General features: G+C 41.0%; 1 protein-coding gene across 7 annotated transcripts in view; it reads right to left on the bottom strand.

Annotated features, from left to right (window-relative positions):
* The window catches only part of LOC138853467 (uncharacterized), a 99,721-nt gene extending 75,870 nt beyond the window's left edge, over positions 1-23,851 (bottom strand). For 2 of the 7 annotated variants that reach the window (XM_070090189.1, XM_070090196.1), the window contains exon 1: positions 23,777-23,839. The gene's annotated coding sequence lies outside the window, so the exon portion shown is untranslated. The other 5 variants (XM_070090191.1, XM_070090192.1, XM_070090190.1 and 2 more) reach the window with 5 other exon arrangements.
* Between the last annotated feature and the right edge of the window lie 1,991 nt (positions 23,852-25,842).

Raw genomic sequence — 25,842 nt, forward strand, 5'->3', positions numbered from 1 at the left:
AACATAATATAGGTGTAGACATGTATACACAGGGCTCCTGACCATTAACCCTTTGAGGGTTTTGGTCGTACTAGTACGTCTTACGCGTAGGGGTTTTTGACGTACTAGTACTCATAAATTCTAGCGGCCTCAAATCTAGTGGGAGAAAGCTGGTAGGCCTTCATATGAAAGAATGGGTCTATGTGGTCAGTGTGCACAGTCTAAAAAAAATCCTGCAGCACACAGTGCATAATGAGAAAAAAAAAACTTTGACCATTTTTTTTGAATAAATCAGCGACTTTGCAGTGTATTTTCATATGGTATTTATTGTTGTATTCTAGTTTTCTTGGTCTCATTTTATAGAATGGAAGACATATTACAGAAATTGAGATGATTTTGACTGGTTTTACAATGAAAGGTGCCTTGAAATTGAGCTCAAAGTAGCAGAAATGTTCGATTTTTACCAAACTTCAAAAGTAAACAAATCGTGCCAAGCGTGCAATACACGTCAACTGGTGAGTCTAATATTCTTTCACAAGTGCACCAATAATATTTATACCATTTTTTACACTAATGCAGTAGTCTGCATAACAGTAAATCTTATATTTTTTGTGAAAATAAAAATTCAAAGTGGAAAGCAAAAGAATATAAGAGGGGCCTTGAGACGTGACTAATGACTAGAGGAAATGTCATTTTAGTGCCAGGAATGTCTTTCTTGTTTATTCTGGACCCTATTCGGAAATTGGCATCTTTTGAAATTTGTGTGAAATTGGCAAAATTGCTAAATTCTGACCACTGTACTGGATAGTTGAATTTCATAAATGGGTGGTTTCTTGCACCCATTCGATAGAAAAAATGGAGTTCTAGCGAAATATTCATGTTTTTTGTCGACTAGTACAGTGAAATTGGCCGAAAATGGGGCTCAAAGTGGGCAAAATCGCCGATGCGTAAACATCGCCGAGACCGCTAACTTTGCGAGAGCATAATTCCTTAAGTTTTCTATCAAATTTCAAACTTTTGGTGTCTTTATGATCGGGAAAAGATTCTCTATCTTTTCATAAGAGAAAATAATTTTTTTTTTTTTTTAAATTTGGCCGACCCTGAGAACGAGTTTCGGAGAGGGCCTGTCGACCCTCAAAGGGTTAAAATGTGATCAGTCATGAGGGTGTCTTCACAAAATTCAACTTCAATAACAAAAATACAATGGGAACAATTCAACCATGTCCTAAATGAAACAAGCTGAGAAGGGATCCTTAACCTTGTCAAACCCTGTGTAAAAATAAAAAAAAATTAACTCTGTGGTTCTTGAGGTCTGCTCAAGGCATATTCCATTAAGAAAATGAAAGAGAAGATGTAAACTAGGAAGAGAGAGATGCTCCCTATACAGACGAAGGCGAAGAATCACAGAGCTGCTGAGAAGGGCTAATACGTATATCTGAAATACGAACGCAGGCACTGGTCAGTGAAATAGCAAATGCTGAACTTAAGCTGAAGGACTCTTACAGGAGACAAGAATCGTAGGAAGAACTAAAAGCCACAAAGGAAATTAAAAAAAAAAATACAGTGGTACCACGAGTTTCGTACAGCTCCCAACTCGAACAATTATGTAAGTGTATTTTTGGGGTCTGAAACGGATTAATCTAATTTACATTATTCCTTATCGGAACAAATTCGTTTGGTAACAGCACTCGAACAGCCTTCTGGAAAGAATTATGGCCGAAACTCAGAGTACCAGTGTACTTCTCTTATGCCAAATCTAAGGGAAAAACAACATCGAGTATTGGGCTCCTGCTTAGGAGAGATGGGACATACACAGATGACAGCAAAGGAGTGAGTGAGATACTAAGGTCCCAGACCAAGGGTTGACAATCTAAATGAATTCTTCATGAATGAGACCCAAAATTTGGTCATCTCAAAAATCTCTAATATTATCCTACCACCACAAGATTTCGAAAGGCAATAAATGACATGCCCATGAACTCTGACCCAGGCAAAGACTCATGGAACTCTGTGTTCATCAAGAATTGCAAGAAGCCCCTGCCACATGCCTTCAGCATTCTATGGAGAGGGAGCATAGACACAGGGGTCATCCCACACTCACTAAAAACAACAGACAGCCCCACTCTACAAAGGTGGCAATAAAGCAACTGCAACTACAGACTGATAACACTAACATCCCATATCATAAAAATCTTTGAAAGGGTTCTGAGAAGCAAGACTGCCAACCACCTACATACCCATCAATTACACAACCCAGGGCAACATGGGTTTAGAGCAGGTCGCTCCTGCCTGTCCCAGCTACTGGACCACTATGACAAGGTCCTGGATACTATAGAGGATAAACAAAATGCAAATGTAGTATACACAGACTTTGCAAAAGCCTTCAACAAGTGTCACCACGGTGTAATAGCACACAAAATTTGTGATAAAGGAATAACAGGAAAAGTTGGTAGATGGATCTATAACCTAACACATAGAACACAAAGAGTAATAGTATATAGAGCAAAGTCCGAGGCAGCTACTGTGAAAAGCTGTTCCACAAAGCACAGTACAGGTACCATCCGACTTACGACCGAGTTCGGTTCCGACCAACCAGTCGTAAGTCGAAATGGACATAAGTCGAACCTTACTACGTACTGAATATCAACATCACATTTTTGTAGTGACTTTATTTTATTGTTTTATTTTGGTATTTCATTTTTACTTTACTTTTTATGCTGTTAGTACTGTATTTTATACTGTAAGGTTTAGGATAAACACTGTGTACAACACAAACAGTTGTTTATTTCCCAGAAATTTGGCATACAAAATATGATTGTAAGTCGAATGGTCGTATGTCGAGCAGGTCGTAAGTCGGATGGCAGGCGTACTCACTCCCATCCTATTCATCCTCATATCTGACATAGACAGAGATGTAAGCCATAGCTCCATGTCTTCCTTTGTGAATGACACCCAAATTGCCGTGACAGTGTCCTCCATCGAAGGCACCACAAGACTCCAAGCGGACATCAACCAAATCTTCAAATGAGCCACTCAAAACAATATGAATTTTAGACCTAGCTCTGTTGCTCACTTGATATATGATAGTGTAAACATATTATTAAGCTTTTACATGCATTTGAAAGCGAAAAAAAACCATGTTTTACCTCACAGTGATTTTTGCTTTACAGCAATAGACCAAAACCTAACCTGCTGTATAAGCAGGGCCCATCTGTATGGATTAATACATGTACTTTAAACTGAATTAGTGATCTTAAGCTAATTGGGATTACTTAAGCAATTTCAAACTGTCTCTATGTCTTCATGCTATGGAACGATTGTAAGAGATGTGAAGAAATGAATGTTTATTAGGTTTCAATAGAATTATAATGGATCTATACGAGTAATTAATTTTCTATGGGAGTTTGAGAAAGACTGGAAGAACAGGGATAGTTGGATGAGCTGGTTTTACAGTGGACCCTCGGGTAACGACATCATCAGCTAATGAAAAAATCGGGTAGTGACACGTTTTTGTGTCAAAATATTGGCTCAACTAACGACAAAGAACTCAGTTAAGGACATTCGTCCCACATGCCCTGAGTGGGCCTGGCTACTCCATGTACAGCCAGTGTGCCATTGTTTACAGGCCAGGGAGGATGATTCCACACGTACATGCAATATATTTTGTATTATTCCATTGTTTTTAGTGCTTGTAACTGCTAAATAAGCCACCATGGCCCCAAAGAAAGCTTCTAGTGCCAGCCCTGTGGTAAAGAGGATGAGAAATACTATTGAATTGAAGAAAGAGATCATCACAAAATGCGAAAGTGGAGTGTGTGTCTCTGAACTGGCCAGGTTGCATAACAAACCCCATTCAACCATCGCTACTGTCTTGGCCAACAAAAAGGCAATCAAGGAAGCTGTTGTTGTGAAAGGTGCAAGTATGCTTACAAAATGAAGATCACAAATACTCAAAGATGTGGAGAGACTGTTGTTGGTGTGGATCAATGAGAAACAATTATCAGGAGATAGTGTTTCTCAGTCAATAATATGTGAAAAGGCAAGGCAGTTGCATGATGATCTAATTAAGAAAATGCCTGGAACTAGTGCTGATGTTAGTGAATTTAAGACCAGCAAAGGTTGGTATGAGAGATTTAACCCCTAAACGGTCCAAAGGTATATATACGTTCTTACGCATAGCGCCCAACATAGTATACATATATACGTTTTATTTTTCCTGCCTCCAACTTTGGCACAATTGGCCTGAGATGCCTGGTCTGCATAGAATTGGTCTTAACACTCGGTGTGCGCAGTATTAAAAAAATCTGGGACCACTTAGTACCTTGTGGGAGCGCCAGTTAACCCTTTGACTGTCGCGGCCGTATACATACGTCTTACGAGGTACCGTGTTTGATGTATATATACTCATAAATTCTAGCGGCTTCAAATCAAGCAGGAGAAATCTGGTAGGCCCACATGTGAGAGAATGGGTCTGTGTGGTCAGTGTGCACCATATAAAAAAATCCTGGAGCACGCAGTTCATAATGAGAGAAAAAAAGCTCCGACCGTTTTTTTTTTAATTAAAATGCCGACTTTGTGGTCTATTTTCGTTTAGTATTTATGGTTGTATTCTCTTTTCCTTGGTCTCATTTGATAGAATGGAAAACATATTATAGAAATAGAGGTGATTTTGATTGATTTTACTATAAAAAGAACCTGGAAATGGAGCTCAAAGTAGGGGAAATGTTTGATTTTTGCCAATGTTCAAAAGTAAATAAATGATGTCATTGTCTAATAAATGTCCAACTAGCCATTCTAATATGCAGTCATGAATGGGTTGATGTTATTTATGTAATTATTACAGTATTGCACTAGTCTGCATAATAGTAAGTCTTCTATTTCTTGTTTGAATAAAAATTCAAAATAGAAAGCAAGAGTAATATCAGAGGGGCCTGGAGACATGACTGATGAACAAAGAAAATGTTATTTTAGAGCCAGGAATGTTCATTCTGGACCTTATTTTGAAATTGTCATATTTTTTAATTTTCGTGAAATTGGCCAAATTGCAAATTTCTGACCACATTATTGGATAGTTGAAATTGGTAAATGGGCAGTTTCTTGTACTCAATCGATAGAAAAAATGGAGTTCTAAAGAAATAGCTATGAGTTTGGTCAACTGGAGCAACGGAATTAGCCGAAAATAGGGCTCAAAGTGGGTGAAATCGCCGATTTGTAAATATCGCCGAGGTCGCTAACTTCGCGAGAGCATAATTCCGTCAGTTTTCCATCAAATTTCGTTTTTTTGGTGTCATTACAATCGGGAAAAGATTCTCTATCATTTCATAAGAAAAAATAATTTTTTTTTTTTTGAAAATTTGCGACACCAGGAGATACCTCACGATTGGGGGTTGCGACAGTCAAGGGGTTAAATTGAGCACCAGCTAGAGCAAACAGTGTGGCAAACACCAAGGATTCACTGATGTAATGTCACATTAACACTTCTCTTTTAAGAGGAAAGTGATGTTAACCCCAAGTTTAGGGTCTGTCTATCTCTGTCTCTATCTGCCTCTGTCTATCTGTGTCTGTGTATCTGTGTCTGTCTCTGGCTTTGTCTATCTGTCTCTGTCTATCTCTTTCAATCTGTCTCACAGGGACACATAAATACAAGTATACGTAGTATAAATTACCTAGGATAACCAAAAAATCCAGACAAAGTGCTATACCCTGCTTGAAGATGTGAGTAAAGGTGATGATGCAGTCTTGTGGCTCTCTCTGAGACAGAGAGCTAGATGGATAGACAGAGAGCTTGACAGACAGACAAATAGACAGAAATGTGTGTGTGCCAGCAAAAACAAAGCGAAGGGGATGGTCATCTAACCTTTTCTTATCAGCTGCACCCTACCCCACCCTCATGTATGCTCATCAAACTTCAGCTCTTATCGTATGTTATTTCCCCTTATCATGTCACTGTCAGGGGTGGACTTTGTTTTTCATGCTTCAAGGGAAAAACAACAACATCAATCATCATCGTCGTCCTCCTCCTCCTCCTCCTCCTCCTCATCATCATCATCATCCTCCTCCTCCTCCTCCTCCTCCTCCTCCTCCTCCTCCTCCTCCTCCTCTTCATCATCATCATCATCATCCTCCTCCTCCTCCTCCTCCTCCTCCTCCTCCTCATCCTCCTCCTCATCCTCCTCCTCCTCATCCTCCTCCTCATCTTCCTCATCCTCCTCCTCCTCCTCATCCTCCTCCTCCTCCTCATCCTCCTCCTCCTCCTCCTCCTCCTCCTCCTCCTCCTCCTTCTCCTCTTCCTTCTCCTCCTCCTTCTCCTCCTCCTCCTCCTCCTCCTCCTCCTCCTTCTTCTTCTTCTCCTCCTCCTCCTCCTCCTCCTCCTCCTCCTTCTCCTCCTCCTTCTCCTCCTTCTCCTCCTCCTTCTACTCCTCCTCCTCCTTCTACTCCTCCTCCTTCTACTCCTCCTCCTTCTACTCCTCCTCCTTCTGCTCCTCCTTCTAATCCTCCTTCTACTCCTTCTCCTCCTCCTCCTCCTCCTTCTCCTCCTCCTTCTCCTCCTCCTCCTCCTCCTCCTCCTCCTCCTCCTCCTCCTCCTCCTCCTCCTTCTCCTCCTCCTTCTCCTTCTCCTCCTTCTCCTCCTCCTCCTCCTTCTCCTCCTCCTTCTCCTCCTCCTCCTTCTCCTCCTCCTCCTCCTCCTTCTCCTCCTCCTTCTTCTCCTCCTCCTTCTTCTCCTCCTCCTCCTTCTCATCCTCCTCATTATTATATACTTCCACATATCCAAAACATTGCTGGGACATATAAATACTTTGTATATATTCCAAGACAATAGTAAATGGCTAAGGCAGGTGTAAATGTCTACCTGTCAGTGTGTTTGTGACAATTTGAATACAATTTCAGTACCTAATACTAGTGTCAGAACGAAGATTGGTTATGAAATGACTAGTACTACTATAAATTGTAATTATCAGAACATAAAAATTACATAAAATAATATGAAAAATAGAAAAAAAGGTATATCGGTAACACTTCTGCAAGTGGCAGGACTCGCTGCTGCTGTCAAGTGAGCATCCAGTGCCAACTTCTGGGCCTCATATCTCGGTAAACAATGACCCTAAATTTTTTTTTATCCTATAACACTTAGAAAAATGTGCTCTTTTTTTCAATAAAAAAAACTATTCTTTTATTTTTCAAAATATCTGGGGCGCTGCACGAGTGAACGTATATACAGTGGACCCCTGCCTTACGATGGCATCACGTTACGTTAAATCCGCCATACGATACATTTTAAGGCAAAAATTTTGCCTTGCCTCAAGCTAAAAAACTCGCCTTACGTGATTCGTCCAGGATGTGTCCCACGTGTGGCCTCAGCACCAGTGTTTACAAGCCAGCCAGTGCAGTCGCATCCACGCATACATTCGGTACATTTCACCTTATCCCAGTGTTTTTTGTGCTTGTAACTGCAAAATAAGTTACCATGGGCCTCAAGAAAGCTTCTAGTGCCAACCCTGTGGTAAAAAGGGTGAGAATTAGTATGGAAATTAAGAAAGATTTTGAAGGGTTTGGGGCTAATTCTGAGAAGCCTATGCCAGTTGTGGAATCCATTGTGCCTACTTCAAAGATTAAGGAAATGTGTGCAAAGTGGGTTGAAGTGCAAACCTTTATGGATGAAAATCACCCTAACACAGCTATTGCAAGCCGTGCTAGTGACTATTACAATGACAATGTTGTGGCCCATTTTAGGCAAATGTTAAAGGAACGGGAGGTACAGGCCTCCATGGACAGATTTGTTGTGCGACAGAGGTCCAGTGACTCTCAAGTTGGTCCTAGTGGCATTAAAAGAAGAAGGGAAGTAACCCTGGAAAAGGACTTGCTACCTTAAGTCCTAATGGAAAGGGATTCCCCTTCTAAACAATAACTTCCACACTCTCCCCTCCTCCCATCCCATCAATCATCACCAGATTTTCAATTAAGGTAAGTGTCATGTATTCTATTCTTAGTAGAGTAGTAATTGTACATGTCTTCTTCAGTTTGTGTATTAAAATTAATATTTCATGTGATAAATTTTTTTTTTTCATACTTTGGGGTGTCTTGCACGGATTAATTTGATTTCCATTATTTCTTATGGGGAAAATTAATTCGCCTTACGATAATTTCAGCTTACGATGAGCTCTCAGGAACGGATTAATATCGTAAGGCGGGGGTCCACTGTATAGGTTTGGACTACTTAAGGGTTAAGAATCATAGTGGCATACACAGTGTGGTAAAGCATGGTGAGGCTGCCAGTTCTGACAAAAAAAGGTGGCTGAAAAATATGTGCAGGACTATATGGGGTACATAGAGGCTGAACAATTAAAACCCCAGCAAGTGTTCAATTGTGACGAAACAGGCCTGTTTTGGAAGAAAATGCCAAACAGGACCTACATTACTCAGGAGGAAAAGGCACTCCCAGGACACAAACCTATGAAGGACAGGGTAACTTTCATATTTTGTAGTAATGCTAGTGGTGATTGCAAAGTGAAGCCTTTACTCGTGTATCACTCTGAAACTCCCAGAGTGTTTAAGAAAAACAGTGTTGTCAAGCCTAAATTGTGTGTGATGTGGAGAGCAAACAGTAAGGCATGGGTCACTTGGGACATTTTCTTCAATTGGTTCAATGACATGTTTCGCCCCACTGTGAAAAAATACCTCCTGCAAAATAAAATGGAACTCAAGTGCCTCCTGGTAATGGACAATGCTCCTGCTCATCCTCCAGACTTGGAAGAGTGAATTGTGGGGGAGTTTAGCTTCATCAAAGTGAAGTTTTTGCCTCCTAATACCACTCCTCTCCTCCAGCCCATGGACCAGCAGGTCATTTCAAATTTCAAAAAACTGTACACCAAAGCAGTGTTTCAAAAGTGCTTTGAAGTGACCTCAGACACTAAATTGACCCTAAGAGAGCTCTGGAAAGATCACTTCAGTATCTTCAGGTAAGGCTTGCAGGACTTTGAACTCTGCTTGGAGAAAATTGTGGCTAGAATGTGTACAAGAGAGGGATTTTGAAGGGTTTGGGGCTGACCCTGAGGAGCCATGCCAGTTGTGGAATTTATTGTGTCTTTGGGGAAGTCCATGGGGTTGGAGGTTAGTGGTGAGGATGTGGAAGAGTTGGTGGAGGATGATAATGAAGAGTTAACCACTACAGAGCTGAAATAGCTTGAAGTGCAACAGCAACAGACAACAGCTCAGGAATTTCCTTCAGAGGAGGAGGAAGAGAAATGGAGGAAGTTGCCTTCATCAAAGATTAAGGACATTTGTACAATGTGGACAAAGATGCAAGCATTTATGGACGAACATTACCCTGACACAGCTCTTGCAGGCCGTATTGGCAACATGTACAATGAAACTATTGTGTCCCATTTTAGGGAAATCTTACAGAGATGCCAGAAACAGAGCTCTCTGAACAGATTTTTGGTGCGACAGGGGTCCAGTGACTCTTAAGCTGGTCCTAGTGGCATTAACCCTTAAATGGTCCAAATGTATATATACGTTTTTTCATCATCTGAAAGTATGTAAAAAAATGTAGATCTTCTTTTTTGTTTTACATTTGAAAATGTGTAAAAAAAACTTTTATCTACATTTTTTTTTTTTTATATTTGAAAATATGTAAAAAAAAGTAGATCTACTTTTGTAGCACTACGAATTTGAGCGTCGATCTGTTTGGACCGTTTAAGGGTTAAAAAACAATAAAGGGAGGTAACTCCAGAAAAGGACTTGTTACCTCAAGTCTTTATGGAAGGGGATTCCCCTTCCAAACAATTATAAACTCCTCCATCCTCTTCCCTCCCATCTCATCACTCATCTGTAAGTCCTCAATAAAGGTAAGTGTCATTTCAGTAATGTTTATTCAGCATGTCTCATTGTTTTCTGTGTAGGGAAATGTATATTTCATGTAAAAAAATATTTTATTTAATACTTTTGGGTGTCTGGAATGGATTAATTGAATTTCCATTATTTCTGAGGAAAATTAATTCGGCTAACGACAAAATCGGTTAAAGACAAGCTCTCTGGAACAGATTAATGTCATTACCCGAGAGTCCACTGTATTTGATATAGCATAGTGTTGGTTTTGTTACAATAGGAAAATGAGGTAATTTTTAACAGTAGCTTTAGACTAAATTGACTGGCAGACAAGGGACCTTTCTCTGGTTCGGGCGATGAATTCCAGGTCTTAGGGCCTTTTATGTGCATTGCGTTTCTGCACAGGCTAAGATGGATAAGGAAAATGTCAGAGAGAGTTTTGTGTCTTATGTTGTACCTGTGTGTTCTGTTGCATATATCAAGGAAAACTTTCAGAGGAAGGTTTATGATGGAATTTAATGTTCTATATGTATAATAGGCACAGTAATATGAGTGTATATTTTGTATATTAAGTAAGTTCAAACTCTTGAAGAGAGGGGGGTGGTTGTGTTGTCTGGCAAAGGAATGGGTAGTAGTCTTTACAGCAGCTTTCTGTTGAGTTATTAATGGTTTAAAGTGATCTGTCGAGGTAGATCCCTAAACACAAATAAAATAGACGAGGTAAAGATAGATTAGAGAATGGTATAGTGTAAGTAGTGCAGTTTGGGGTACATAGTACAGTATCTTGAAGAGGATGCCTACTGTTTTGGAGACTTTCTTGGCTGTGTGTTGGATGTGGGTATTGAATGTCAGGTTGCAGTCAAGGTGTAGACCTAAAAATTTGCCCTTGGTGTGTCTTGTAATTGGGGAACCATTGATCAATATGTTAAGTTGGAAATTTGAAGCTGTGTTGCCAAACAGCATGTAGCAGGTTTTGTCTATATTGAGGGTGAGTTTGTTGGTAGCCATCCACATAGAGATTTTTAGTAGCTCGTTGTTAACAGTGTCACTGAGTTTAGTCGGATTTGAATGGGAGAAGATGTAACTAGTGTCATCTGCAAACATAACAGGTTTAAAGAGATGAGATGTGTTGGGAAGATCATTGATGTAAATAAGAAAGAGTAAGACCCAGGACATTGCCTTGGGGCACTTCTATGTCTGCAGGCTGAATTGACAAGGTTACACTGTTTGTGGACACATACTGGTGTGTATTGCTAAGATTTTAGGTATGCTCTAGTCTAAGGTGCAGGTAATTGTGGTCCACCATATCGAATACTTTCCAAAGGTTTATGAGGAGTCCTATAGGATATTCATTTTTTCAAGTGCTGCATACAGCAGCTCAAGCATTTGTATAATTGCAACATTCATACTTTTTTTTGGCCTAAACCCAAACTGGCAGGTGTTAACCCTTTGAGGGTTTTCGTCGTACTAGTACGTCTTACGCGTAGGGGTTTTTGACGTACTAGTACTCATAAATTCTAGCGACCTCAAATCTAGTGGGAGAAAGCTGGTAGGCCTTCATATGAAAGAATGGGTCTATGTGGTCAGTGTGCACAGTCTAAAAAAAATCCTGCAGCACACGGTGCATAATGAGAAAAAAAAAACTTTTTCCATTTTTTTTTAATAAATCAGCGACTTTGCAGTGTATTTTCGTATAGTATTTATTGTTGTATTCTAGTTTTCTTGGTCTCATTTTATAGAATGGAAGACATATTACTGAAATTAAGATGATTTTGACTGGTTTTACAATGAAAGGTGCCTTGAAATTGAGCTCAAAGTAGCAGAAATGTTCGATTTTTACCAAACTTCAAAAGTAAACAAATCGTGCCAAGCGTGCAATACACGTCAACTGGTGAGTCTAATATTCTTTCACAAGTGCACCAATAATATTTATACCATTTTTTACACTAATGCAGTATTCTGCATAACAGTAAATCTTATATTTTTTGTGAGAATAAAAATTCAAAGTGGAAAGCAAAAGAATATAAGAGGGGCCTTGAGACGTGACTAATGACTAGAGGAAATGTCATTTTAGTGCCAGGAATGTCTTTCTTGTTTATTCTGGACCCTATTCCGAAATTGGCATCTTTTGAAATTTGTGTGAAATTGGCAAAATTGCTAAATTCTGACCACTGTACTGGATAGTTGAATTTATAAATGGGTGGTTTCTTGCACCCATTCGATAGAAAAAATGGAGTTCTAGCGAAATATTCATGTTTTTTTGTCGACTAGTACAGTGAAATTGGCCGAAAATGGGGCTCAAAGTGGGCAAAATCGCCGATCCGTAAACATCGCCGAGACCGCTAACTTTGCGAGAGCATAATTCCGTAAGTTTTCTATCAAATTTCAAACTTTTGGTGTCGTTATGATCGGGAAAAGATTCTCTATCTTTTCATAAGAGAAAATAATTTTTTTTTTTTTTTTAAATTTGGCCGACCCTGAGAACGAGTTTCGGAGAGGGCCTGTCGACCCTCAAAGGGTTAAGTATGTTGTGAGATATTTGGTAGGAGTAAGCTCACTTATGTATTATTTTTTTCAAAGATTTTAGTAAAGGCAAGACTGATATAGCCCTATGTATAGTTATTCACTTTAGTGGGAGCCCCTCCTTTGAGGAGGGGCTATTTTAACCCGTAAACGGTCCAAGCAGATCTATATTCACATGCATAGTGCTCCAAAAGTAGATCTATGTTTTTTTTTTTAAATATTTTCAAATATAACAAAAAAAAGTGTAGATCAAAGTTTTTTACACGTTTTCAAACGTAAAAAAAAAAAGAAGAGCTACTTTTTTTACATACTATCAAATGTTGAAAAAACGTATATATACGTTTGGACCGTTTACGGGTTAAGTACTGATGGGAGAGTTGAAGATTCCACTGATTTCTTGAACAGTTGCAATAGTGGTAGTGTATCTTAAGATGTCTAGGAAAAGCATTAGAATGGATGTGAAACTGCAAGTGGTATGGCATTTGAAAGCTGGTGAGTGTCAGGTTGATATAGGTGCCTCTGTGAACTTGGCTACATTGATAATCAGAACAATTTAAAAAATGCAGACAAGATAAAAGCTTCTGCAACAACAATGACCTCAAAGTTATCATCAACAAAGGTGACTCATTCAAAAAGCCACTTGCTTGAAAAAGTGTGGATAACCAAACACTAAGTAACATGCCGCTAAGTTAGCTGATAATAATGGAGAAGGCAAGAAGCATCTTCAATCATATTCAAGAAGATACATAGGTAACTTTCACAGCCAGCAGAAGTTGGTTTGATAGATTTAAACAGCAGAGTAACCTCCATATCATGCATATCTGTGGTGAACAGCTAGTGCAGATAGCAAGGCAGCCCAGTAATTTTGAAAAAGAATGTCTTTCCCTACTTTCATCTCCTGAGAAAAGAAACATGCACCTGGTTAAGGCTGCAAAGGACAGGTTAACCCTCTTGCTCAGTGCCAATGCTAAGGGTGACTAAGTAAAAGCCTGTGCTTGCATATTATTCTGCCTTTTATTGCATACAATGAAAGTCATTTTAAAATCGAGTCTACCAGTGATTTGGAAATCAAGCAAGAAAGCCTGGTCAATGATTAATGTTTTCCAAAATTGGTTTATTTCACATTTTTTGCCCAACAGTGAAGTGGTATTGTGAGGAGCATTGCTGGTGCTTGATAATTTTCCAGGCCACCCTGAGAATCCTGACACTCTTTGGACTCATATTCTTGTAGAAGTGGTTTACCTTCCACCCAACACCACTTCATTACTCCAACCAATGGATCAAGGAGTAATACCGAATTTTAAAGCCTTCTACCTTCGTCACACATTCAAGCAACTCGTAGAGGAAACAGATGGCCAAGGGAAATAATCCATCAGGTAATTTTGGAAAACTGTAGACAATATCAGAGTAACATTAGACAAAGTTACTTCAAACTGCATGAACGGAGTGTAGAAGAAGCCATGTATGGCCAGAATCATGCAGTGATTTCCAAGGATTTCAGGCAGAACCAGTCACCCAAAACATTGTCAAACTGGCCAGTGAAGTGGGATTAGATGATGTTAATGATGGCGATATCAAAGAGTTGCTGCAGTCTCATGGTGAAAGCCTTGGCAATGAATTTGAGAATTGACAGAGCAACGCATCCTGAATGAATGAGGACACAGATGGAGAAGAAGAAACACCAGCAAGAAGCCTGACCACAAAACTCCTCACCAGGCCCAGACTCATGGAACTCTGTGTTCATCAAGAATTACAAGAAGCCCCTATTGCGTGCCTTCAGCATTTAATGGAGAGGGAACATGGACATGGGTCATCCCACACACACACTAAAAACAACAGACATAGCCCCACTCCACAAAAGTGGCAGTAAAGCAATTGCAAAGAACTACAGACAGATAGCACTAACATCCCATATCATAAAAATCTTTGAGAGGGTTCTAAGAAGCAAGATAGCCAACCACCTAGATACCCATCAATTACACAACCCAGGGCAACGGGTTTAGAGTAGGTCGCTCCTGCCTGTCCCAGCTACTGAACCACTATGACAAGGTCCTGGATGCTGTAAAGAATAAACAAAATACAGATGTAGTATACACAGACTTTGCAAAAGCTTTCGACAAGTGTGACCATGGTGTAATAGCACACAAAATGCGGGATAAAGGAATAACAGGAAAAGTTGGTAGGTTAATCTACAACTTCCTGATGCATAAAACACAAAGAGTAATAGTAAACAGAGTAAAGTCCAAGGCAGCCACGGTAAAAAGCTCTGTTCCACAAGGCACAGTACTCGCTCCCATTCTATTCCTCATCCTCGTTTCAGACATAGACAGAGCTGTAAGCCATAGCTCCGTGTCTTCTTTTGCAGATGACATCTGGATCACCATGGCAGTGACCTCCAACGAAGACACAGCGAGACTCCAAGCGGACATCAACCAAACCTTTGAATGGGTCACTCAAAACAATGTGAAGTTCAACGAGGAGAAATTTCAACTACTCAGATATGGAAAACTTGAAGAAATTAAAAATGTGTCAGGGTATACCACAAATTCTAACCATACAATAGAGCGGGAAAGTAATGTGAAGGACCTGGAAGTGATAATGTCAGAGGATCTCACCTTCAAAGCCCACAACAATGTATCTACCTCATCTGCTAGGAAAGTTATAGGATGGATAATGAGAACCTTCAAAACTAGGGATGCCAAGCCCGTGATGATTCTCTTCAAATTGCTTGTGCTCTCTAGGCTGGAATACTGCTGTACACTAATGGCCCCCTTCAAGGCTGGCAACATGGCAGATCTGGAGAGTGTACAAAGAACTTTAACAGCACACACAAGTGCGATAAGGCACCTAAACTACTAGGAACGGTTGAAGGTCCCTCGAACACAGGCAAGAGAGATACATGATAATATACATGTACACTTGGAAGGTCCTGGAGGGATTGGTACCAAACCTGCACACGAAAATCACTCCATATGAAAGCAAAAGACTCCCACGATGAAAAGCAGGGGTGTCACGAGTACACTGAGAGACAACACAGTAAGTGTCCGGGGTCCAAGACTGTTCAATTGCCTCCCAGCATACATAAGGGGGATTACCAGTAGACCCCTGGCTGTCTTCAAGAAGGTACTGGACAGTCACCTAAAGTCAGTTCCTGACCAACCACGCTGTGGTTCATACATCAGCTTGCATGCGGCCAGCAGTAACAGCCTGGTTGATCAGACCCTGATCCACCATGAGGCCTGGTCTTAGACCAAGCCGCAGGGGCGTTGACCCCCAAAACCCTCTCCACGTAAACTCCAGGTAACCACTAGCATCACCATTGGTACACTAAGGGAAAACACCATAAGTGTCCAGGGCACAAGACTGTTCAACAGCCTCCCATCAAGCATTAGGGGAATTGCCAATAAATCCCTGGCTGCCTTCAAGAGAGAGCTGGACAGATACCTAAAGTCAGTGCTGGATCAGCCGGGCTGTGGCTCGTATGTTGGACTGCATGCGGCCAGCAGTAACAGCCTAGTTGATCAGGCCCTGATCCATCGGGAGGCCTGGTCATGGACCAGGTCATGGACCAGGCCGCGGGGGCGTCGATCCCCAGAATAACTTCCAGGTAACCATGATCAAATAAATCATGGACTAGTTTATAGATAATGACCCTGACTGAGAGCAAAGCAACAAGGCAAAGAAAGGTGTTCACAACATGATTTCCTGCTGCCAAGAACTGCACAAGAGGAACCTTAAGAAAAGGCAGTTAACTCTTGACAACTACTTCAAGAAGAAGCCAAATTTAGAGGGCCCACAGTTGGTCTCTCCTCTAAAATGTAACCTCCATTAGCCTCCCTCCTCTGCTTCTGCAATTAGTTGTTGGGTAAGGTTTATTTTTGTAAATTACTGTATTTGTTACTCCCACAAATTAGTGTCAATAAAATAGTCATGCCAAATACTATCTTGGGTTGATTTTTTTTATTAGGCACACATGTCCATTTACATAATGTTATAATGACCCCACATAACACTGATTTACATTGCGCTCCATCTCCAGAAAAGCATCCTCAGTGCTAAGCATGAGCTCAGTGTATAGCCGAGAGACCAGTGGCTGGATGTGTGGACACATCCAGAGCTGTGTAACTTTCTCAGGGAATCATGAATGAAGTGTTTGCTAATAATGGCTTGTGCACTAAATTTTCAAGAGTGCTGCAGAATTCTAGAAGCAGGATTAAGAGGTGTAAAGGATGTTCTAGTTCTCAAGGATGAGGATCTACTTCTGAGAGAATGTCAAATTAAAATTTATTTAGATACCTTGATAAGGATGGTAAGTATAATAAAGGAAGGTGAGGTGGTTGGCAGAAATGGCAGGAAACCATGCTGGATATATAGAATGGAAAGTTGTTTCCTGAAGTGAGAGGATGAAAATGAAGAAAATTGAAGCAGGGTTAGGCAACAGAAATCACTTTGCTGTTCTTAAGGACAAGTGTGCAGTTATGGACAAGGAGACAGGTAGGACAAATGTCTTAACATACAACAAAATGGACATACTTGTTGTTAGATATTCTCAAATTCTATACTATATGGGTTGAGCATTTTGTAACAGGAATAAGAAAGTAAGACAGAGGCTGTTTTCTTGGAGGTGTAGGTGATGTAGATAACAAGCTCGACAACACTATGTCTGCCCTAAATGCCCTGGCATGATAGTGGCTTTCTTTGTACCTAACACATCAAAAATGTAATTACACATTGTAACGTTTGCAAAGAAATAAATCTTTGTCTTTTTCTTCTTCTTTGTAATAGGAACAAACCCACAATCTGCCTCAGTGCTGGAGGTAATGATGTGGGAAATGCAAGAGGTTTATTTAGGTACATTATTATAATCAAAACTAAGTGCTAAACCACCAGGGTCATACAGAGCTGCTTACTTAGGTGCAGGTACACATGTACAATTATCATCTACAGTAACATATGTGTAAATTACCTAGGATAGCCCAAAAAAGTCTAAGTGACTTATTTCCACTGGGGTCCTTGTAATACCTTATTATTTAACCCTTTCAGGGTTTCCGACATACTAGTACAGCTTACGCACCAGGGTTTTTGATGTACAGTGGACCCTCGACCAGCGATGACATCGATTAACGATAAATCTGACTAGCGATACATTTTATCGCAAAAATTTTGCCTCGATTAGCGCTAAAAAACTCGACCAACACTATTCCTTCCGTCTGAGACGCGTCCACTTCTGGCCAGTGTTTACAAGCCAGCCAGCCACCGCGGTCGCTTCCAAGCATACAATCGGAACATTTCATATTATCACAGCCTTTTTAGTGATTGCACCTGCAAAATAAGTCACCATGGGCCCCAAGAAAGCTTCTAGTGCCAACCCTACAGCAAAAAGGGTGAGAATTACTATGGATATGAAGAAAGAGATCATTGCTAATTATGAAAGTGGAGTGCATGTCTCTGAGCTGGCCAGGCTGTACACAAAACCCCAATCAACCATCGCTACTATTGTGGCCAAGAAAACGGCAATCAAGGAAGCTGTTCTTGCCAAAGTTGCAACTATGTTTTCGAAACTGAGATCGCAAGTGATAGAAGATGTTGAGAGACTGTTATTGGTATGGATAAACGAGAAACAGATAGCAGGAGATAGCATCTCTCAAGCGATCATATGTGAAAAGGCTAGGAAGTTGCATGACGATTTAATTAGAAAAATGCCAGCAACTAGTGGTGATGTGAGTGAATTTAAGGCCAGCAAAGGTTGGTTTGAGAGATTTAAGAATCGTAGTGGCATACATAGTGTGATAAGGCATGGTGAGGCTGCCAGTTTGGACCAAAAAGCAGCTGAAAAATATGTGCAGGAATTCAAGGAGTACATAGACAGTGAAAGACTGAAACCTGAACAAGTGTTTAATGGTGACACTGACAATGTTGTGAAACACTTTAGGAATGTCATAAAGGAACGGGAGGTACAGGCCTCTATGGGCAGATATGTTGTGCGACAGAGGTCCAGTGACTCTCAAGCTGGTCCTAGTGGCATTAAAAGAAGAAGGGAAGTAACCCCGAATAAGGACTTGCCACCTCAAGTCCTAATGGAAGGGGATTCCCCTTCTAAACACTAAGACCATCAACACACTCCCCTCTTCCCATCCCATCAATCATCACCAGATCTTCAATAAAGGTAAGTGTCATGTAACTGTGCATGTCTTCTTCAGTTTGTGTGTATTAAAATTAATATTTCATGTGTTAAAAAAAATTTTTTTCAATACTTTTAGGTGTGCAAGAAAGGTATAAAATACCGACAATATGAAAGTTAAGACACATGTGCAACATCTGGATATCTTTATTGTAGACGTTTTGCCATCCAGTGGCTTTATCAATACAGATTCTAGGACATAATAGGAAGACAGTAGAACTATATACAAAAGATGAGGTAATCAGTCCCTCAGCCTTGGAGTTAGTGTTCACAGCATCGTGGTGGAGGAGAATCTGGAGCAAAGGCAAGAAGACTGGCGGTTATATAGGTGTCAATGGATAGGGACGGGCAGCAGACGAGGGCATAGTCACTGGTAGGCGGGATTCCCCAGTGGAAGTAGGTCCTTCCCAAAGAGATGGGTTAGTTGCAGCAGCTGTGAAGAAGGTCTTGTAGATGTCCTCTGAACCAAGATTCCATGATGTTGCAGTGTCTGACAAGTTGTGCAAGAAAGGTATAAAATACCGACATAAAATGCAACATCATGGAATCTTGGTTCAGAGGACATCTACAAGACCTTCTTCACGGCTGCTGCAACTAACCCATCTCTTTGGGAAGGACCTACTTCCACTGGGGAATCCCGCCTACCAGTGACTATGCCCTCGTCTGCTGCCCATCCCTATCCACTGACGCCTATATAACCGCCAGTCTTCTTGCCTTTGCTCCAGATTCTCCTCCACCACGATGCTGTGAACACTAACTCCAAGGCTGAGGGACTGATTACCTCATCTTTTGTATATAGTTCTACTGTCTTCCTATTATGTCCTAGAATCTGTATTGATAAAGCCACTGGATGGCAAAACATCTACAATAAAGATATCCAGATGTTGCACATGTGTCTTAACTTTCACTTTTAGGTGTCTTGCACGGATTAATTTGATTTCCATTATTTCTTATGGGGAAAATTAACTTGACTAACGATTATTTTGACTAACGATGAGCTCTCAGGAACGGATTAATAGCGTTAGTCGAGGGTCCACTGTACTAGTACGCCTAAATTCTAGCACCCTCAAATCTAGTGAGAAAGCTGGTAGGCCTACATATGAAAGAATGGGTCTATGTGGTCAGTGTGCGCAGTATAAAAAAAATCCTGCAGCACACAGTACGTAATGAGAAAAAAAAACTTTGACAGTGTTTTTGGTTTAAAACAGCAACTTTGCACTGTATTTTCGTATGGTATTTATGATGGTATTCTAGTTTTCCTGGTCTCATTTTATAGAATGGAAGACATATTACAGAAATTGAGATGATTTTGATTGGTTTTACAATGAAAAGTACCTTGAAATTGAGCTCAAAGTAGCAGAAATCTTTGATTTTTGCCGAAGTTCAAAAGTAAACAAATCATGCTACACATCCAATACACGTCAACTGGCGAGTCTAATATTCTTTCACAAGTGCGCTGATATTATTTATACCATTTCTACACTAATGCAGTAGCCTGCATAACAGTCAATCTTCTATTTTTTTGTGAGAATAAAAATTCAAAGTGGAAAGCAAAAGAATGTAAGAGAGGCGTGGGGACGTGACTAATGAACAGAGAAAATGTTATTTTAGTGCCGGGAATGCCTTTCTTGTTTATTCTGGATCCTATTTGGAAATTGGCATCTTTTGAAATTTGTGTGAAATTGGCAAAATTTGCTAAATTCTGACCACTGTATTGGATAGTTGAAATTGGTAAATGGGTGGTTTCTTGTACTCATTCGATAGAAAAAATAGAGTTATAGTGAAATAGTTATGATTTTTGTCGACTAGTACACTGGAATTGGCCGAAAATAGGGCTCAAAGTGGGCAAAATCGCCGATGCATAAACATCGTCAAGACCGCTAACTTCGCGAGAGCATAATTCCGTAAGTTTTCCATCAAATTTCATACTTTTGGTGTCATTATGATCGGGAAAAGATTCTCTATCTTTTCATAAGAAAAATAATTTTTTTTTTTAAATTTGGGCAACCCTGAGAACAAGTCTGGGAGAGGGCCTGGGGACCCTGAAAGGGTTAATGCCTAGCTGTAAGTTACTGAAGAAACCAGTCATGGTTATAACCTTAAAATTACAACAGCTAAGTAACTCAACTGTGTGAAAATGAGTTGCTAACCAAGTACAAGGCAGCTATTGATCTACAGTAATTATGTCAAAGAAAGAGATCCTCATATGAAGCATTTTGCCTAAAAGGAGTGGACAGTGAACAGATGTCTAAGGCATTTGGTGTAAATTACTAGCTAGACAAGCACTGCAAGGAACTTGTAATACAGTTCACTGACAACTGAGATAGTTTCGGTGACAAACATGTAAGTTTATTTAGGTACCTGGAGTTTACCTGAAGAGAGTTCCAGGGGTTAACGCACCTGCGGCCCGATCTGTGACCAGGCCTCGTGGTGGATCAGGGCCTGATCAACCAGGCTGTTATTGCTAGCTGCACGCAATCCAATGTACAAGCCACAGCCCGGCTGGTCAGGTACCGGTTTTAGGTGCTTGTCCAGTGCCTGCTTGAAGACAGCCAGGGGTCTGTTGGTAATCCCCCTTATGTATGCTGGGAAGCAGTTGAACAGTCTTGGACCCCTTGGACCTTAATGTGCTAGTGACACCCCTGCTTTTCATTGGGGGGATGATGCATCGTCTGCTGACCCTTTTGCTTTTGTAGAGAGTGATTTTCATGTGCAAGTTTGGTACTAGTCCCTCTAGGATTTTCCAGGTGTATATAATCATGTATCTCTCCTGCTTGTGTTCCAGGGAGTACAGGTTCAGGAACTTCAAGCGCTCCCAGTAATTGAGGTGTTTTATCTTAGTTATGCGTGCCGTGAAGGTTCTCTGTACATTTTCTAGGTCAGCAATTTCACCTGCCTTGAAAGGTGCTGTTATTGTGCAACAATATTCCAGCCTAGATAGAACAAGCGACCTGAAGAGTGTCATCATGGGCTTGGCATCCCTACTTTTGAAGGTTCTCATTATCCATCCTGTCATTTTTCTAGCAGATGCAATTGATACAATGTTATGGTCCTTGAAGGTGAGATCCTCTGACATGACCACTCCCAGGTCTTTAACGTTAGTTTTTCACTCTATTGTGTGGCTGGAATTTGTTTTATACTCTGATGAAGTTTTAATTTCCTCATGTTTGCCATATCGGAGTACATAATTGAAATTTCTCATCGTTGAACTTCATATTGTTTTCTGCAGCCCATTGAAAGATTTGGTTGATGTCCACCTGGAGCCTTGCAGTGTTTGCAATGGAAGACACTGTCATGCAGATTCGGGTGTCATCTGCAAAGGAAGACACGGTGCTGTGACTTACATCCTTGTCTATGTCAGATATGAGGATGAGGAACAAGACGGGAGCGAGTACTGTGCCTTGCGGAACAGAGCTTTTCGCCGTAGCCGCCTCAGACTTTACTCTGTTGACTACTACTCTTTGTGTTCTATTTGTGAGGAAATTATAGATCCATCTACCAACTTTCCTGTTATTCCTTTAGCACGCATTTTGTGCGCTATTACACCATGGTCACACTTGTCGAAGGCTTTTGCAAAGTCTGTGTATATTACATCTGCATTCTTTTTGTCTTCTAGTGCATCTAGGACCTTGTCGTAGTGATCCAGTAGCTGAGACAGACAGCAGCGACCTGCTCTAAACCTATATTGCCCTGGGTTGTGTAATTGATGGGTATCTAGATGGGTGGCGATCTTGCTTTCAAAGATTTTTATGATATGGGATGTTAGTGCTATCGGTCTGTAGTTCTTTGCTGTTGCTTTACTGCCCCCTTTGTGGAGTGGGGCTATGTCTGTTGTTTTTAGTAACTGTGGGACGACCCCCGTGTCCATGCTCCCTCTCCATAGGATGGTAAAAGCTCGTGATAGGGGCTTCTTGCAGTTGTTGATGAACACGGAGTTCCATGAGTCTGGCCCTGGGGCAGAGTGCATGGGCATGCCATTTGTCGCCTGTTCGAAGTCATTTGGCGTCAGGATAACATCAGATAGGCTTGTGTTAACCAAATTCTGTGGCTCTCTCATAAAAAATTCATTTACATCTTCAACTCTCAGTCTGGTTAGCGGCTTACTACAGATACATGTAAGTAAAATTATCATACAAAGTGTAACATATGTGTAAATTACCTAGGATAACCCAAGAAAAAAGTCAAAGTGACTTTTTGGGGAGTTATGCTAGGTAATTTATACATATGTATGCATGGGATGGGGTTCATCTCCGGTGATGTGGTGACTGACAACACTAGCCAACTTTAGTCAAAGGAGCCATTACTAAATTTTGTAGAACTAAACTCAAACAATAGAGGAAAGGGTGTGTGTGTGGAGAAGAAAACAAAGTGGTTGCAGTACTGGGGATGGAGATAACAAAAATGGCTGAGATACGTTAAACAAACGTTTACAAAGCAGGATAGTTCATAAAATAGTTACTGATAAACATGGAAATTGGTCTGCAGACAGGGGAGGAAGGTTAAGCAAAACTTTCCTTAACATCTACTATATAAATAGCTAGAATGTAAGAACTAAATAAGACTAATGCATGTTCAAGAAACAGATATTATTGCAAAACTACCGTTAGAAAACATCTTATCTCCCTGATACACCCCGTCAACTACATAAAAACCACCTGGTAGTTTACACTTACACTCACTCACCCATTTGATTATAAGCACAGAAATACATATCTTAATCTTAAAATAATGATTCCTAACTAGTCACAAGTTTGCCTGTGATACTCCAATATATTATTATTATTATTATAATCAAAAAGAAGCGCTAAGCCACAAGGGCTATACAGCGCTGATACTCCAATATAGAAACTATGTTTTGTGCCAAAACAAAAGCATTCACATTGCTAAACTCACAAACTAGTATTTAGTCACTTAGTATTTAGTCAACTTACTCCACAATTTGTAATAATTTAGGGATAAGAATTAATCTAAGTTTGCCCGAAAGGCCTAGCCCTGCTAGGTGTTCTAGTGCCCCCCTCTGTAATTAGTATTTTATTACATGTAAACCACACAATAGCCAAAATCTGTAAACCCTGCATTGTAATCCTTATAGAGAATAAACTTTGATTTTATTTGATAACCAAAACCTGGTTCAATCTGAATATAATCAGACATGCTTGCTGAATGCCACATACAGTGGTATAAATTATTCCACTGATAGAGTGAAAGGGAAAGAGAGGCAGAGTTGCAAAGCATGCTAGGGAAATTTTAAACTGTTGTATCAGAAACAATATAAAGGCAGAAGGGACACGAAATCTGCTCGACTGCAGTTGTTGTTGGTACTGTTGGGGTTTATAGGGCCACTGACAGCATACGCCGTATCGAGCCCTGCCTTCCAGCGCTCGCAAAAAGGAAAGGAACCTCGACCAAAGTGGAAGGATGTTTGACTAATAATTGCGTATTATATGTCCCTAATGCGTCCTGAAGCCAGCAAGAATGTGCAGTTACAGGCCAAGATCTCCTGACGTTCTGGAGGGTCAAATCCCTCCCCATTGAGAAGGAGAGGTAGGGTTAAAGATTGCAACCCAAACATGCGCAAGGCCGCACGGTGAATAGTCTGTGCAGAGTGGTAACGTGGGTACCACAAAAGGAAGTGTTCCACCGTCTCAGGCTGTGAGGGACCACGGGCAGTGCGGAGAGTCCGTCATCCGAAGGCGGTGCAGATGCAGTCGTGACTGCCTAACCCGGAGGCGAGTCAGTGCAACATCCACTGAGCGATTGGGATGGCGAGCCCAAGGGCAGCTGCCATTGAAAGATCAGACAGCTCACTGCCGAAGATGAAAGGGAGTGTACCAGGTTCTCTTGCCATAAATAACGGATTTCCTTCTAAACAATCCTTGTGAAATCACTGCGGCCCAGTGCAAGAGGAGTTGCAGCCCAGCCACCGTGGAGAGAAGACGTCGTCGTTCCTGCTCTTCAGCTGAGCAACTCTGAACACTGTTGCTCGAGAATTTACTTGGGTTATCCTGAGTAGTTCTTCACCAGAGCTGAGAGGAGACTTGCTTGCAGTCACTTCGAGCCCCATCCCATCAAGAGGGTAAGGCGGTGACTTGCTTGCTTGTTCACCCCTCTCATCCCCATCCCCCCATCCTTCCCCATCCTCCCCTCACCCATACATCAACACTGGCCCACACACTTAACACACTACATACATTGCTATCCTTCTGACTGTCCTATCTTCTTCTTTTTCGGCAACTTCGCTTTGGCGAGTTAACACAAGGCATTTTGACCATCTGGTAGCCCGTGTGGTTTTTTAAAATCCAGCCGATCTTTGCCTTGGGCCCTTTCCCCTCACTACTCGAGGGTAGGCTATCTTAGGGGCTGACCTTCATAAGTCAGCTGAAATAGGATGTTAGGCTAACATTAAGGAAAGATACCTTTTTGTTAAGCAACTCCTCTGCCAGATGCACCTTCCCAGGCATCATGGCGAGGATTCGTGTAAGATTACGCATTGATGGAAATCAAATGTCCATGAAAGACATTCTCAAATGTATTTGCTCCAACTCAACTGTTGCTCCAGTGGATGTTTTTCAAACCCACGCTGGAGCAGTACTTCTCCTCTCTTCGGAAGAAGAGTTACTTCAACTACTAAAGCATGATGTCTTGGATAAACTGAAGACTTCTGGTGTTACCCCAGTTGCACCTGACAGCTATCAAGCTCAGAGGACTGTGTTTGTGGCCAGAATCAACAGTTTTATGAAACACAGCACTGTTAATGAAATTGTTGATAACATTAATACCGAGAATTCTGACCTTAGGGCTGTAGAAGCACATAAATTCTCGAATCCCAACAACAATAAGGTAACTTTAAAATTAATACTCGAGACACCTGAGGAGGCCAAACTTGTGTGTCAAAATGGCTTCAAATGTTTTAGCACCAGATGTACATCTGACCAAATTTCTCTGGAACGCTTTGTCAGTGTGACACAATGTTTCAAGTGTTATGCCTTTGGTCATAACAACAACAAATGCAGTACACAAGGGCAAATTTGTAGCATTTGCTCTGGCCAACATTCGTATCGTGATTGTACCAATAAAAATACACCTAAATGTGTCCTCTGTAATGGAAAACATCATGCTGTTTCTGCTATTTGTCCTGAAAGAAAAAAGGAAATGCAGAAAATTCTTGACGCCAAGAAACTATCCACTTCTAAGAAGACCACTCCCCAGGCACCGCCAACCATGTCCCAAGCTTCCTTCCCAGCTCTGCCTGGATCAAGTGGGACTCCTCAGGTCTCTACCAATGGTTCCAATGTTTGGAATTCTGCCCCTCTTGGAGTGCCCCAATCTAACCC

The sequence above is a fragment of the Cherax quadricarinatus genome, chromosome 31 (assembly GCF_038502225.1).
Source record: "Cherax quadricarinatus isolate ZL_2023a chromosome 31, ASM3850222v1, whole genome shotgun sequence".
Classification (NCBI taxonomy): Eukaryota; Metazoa; Arthropoda; class Malacostraca; order Decapoda; family Parastacidae; genus Cherax; species Cherax quadricarinatus.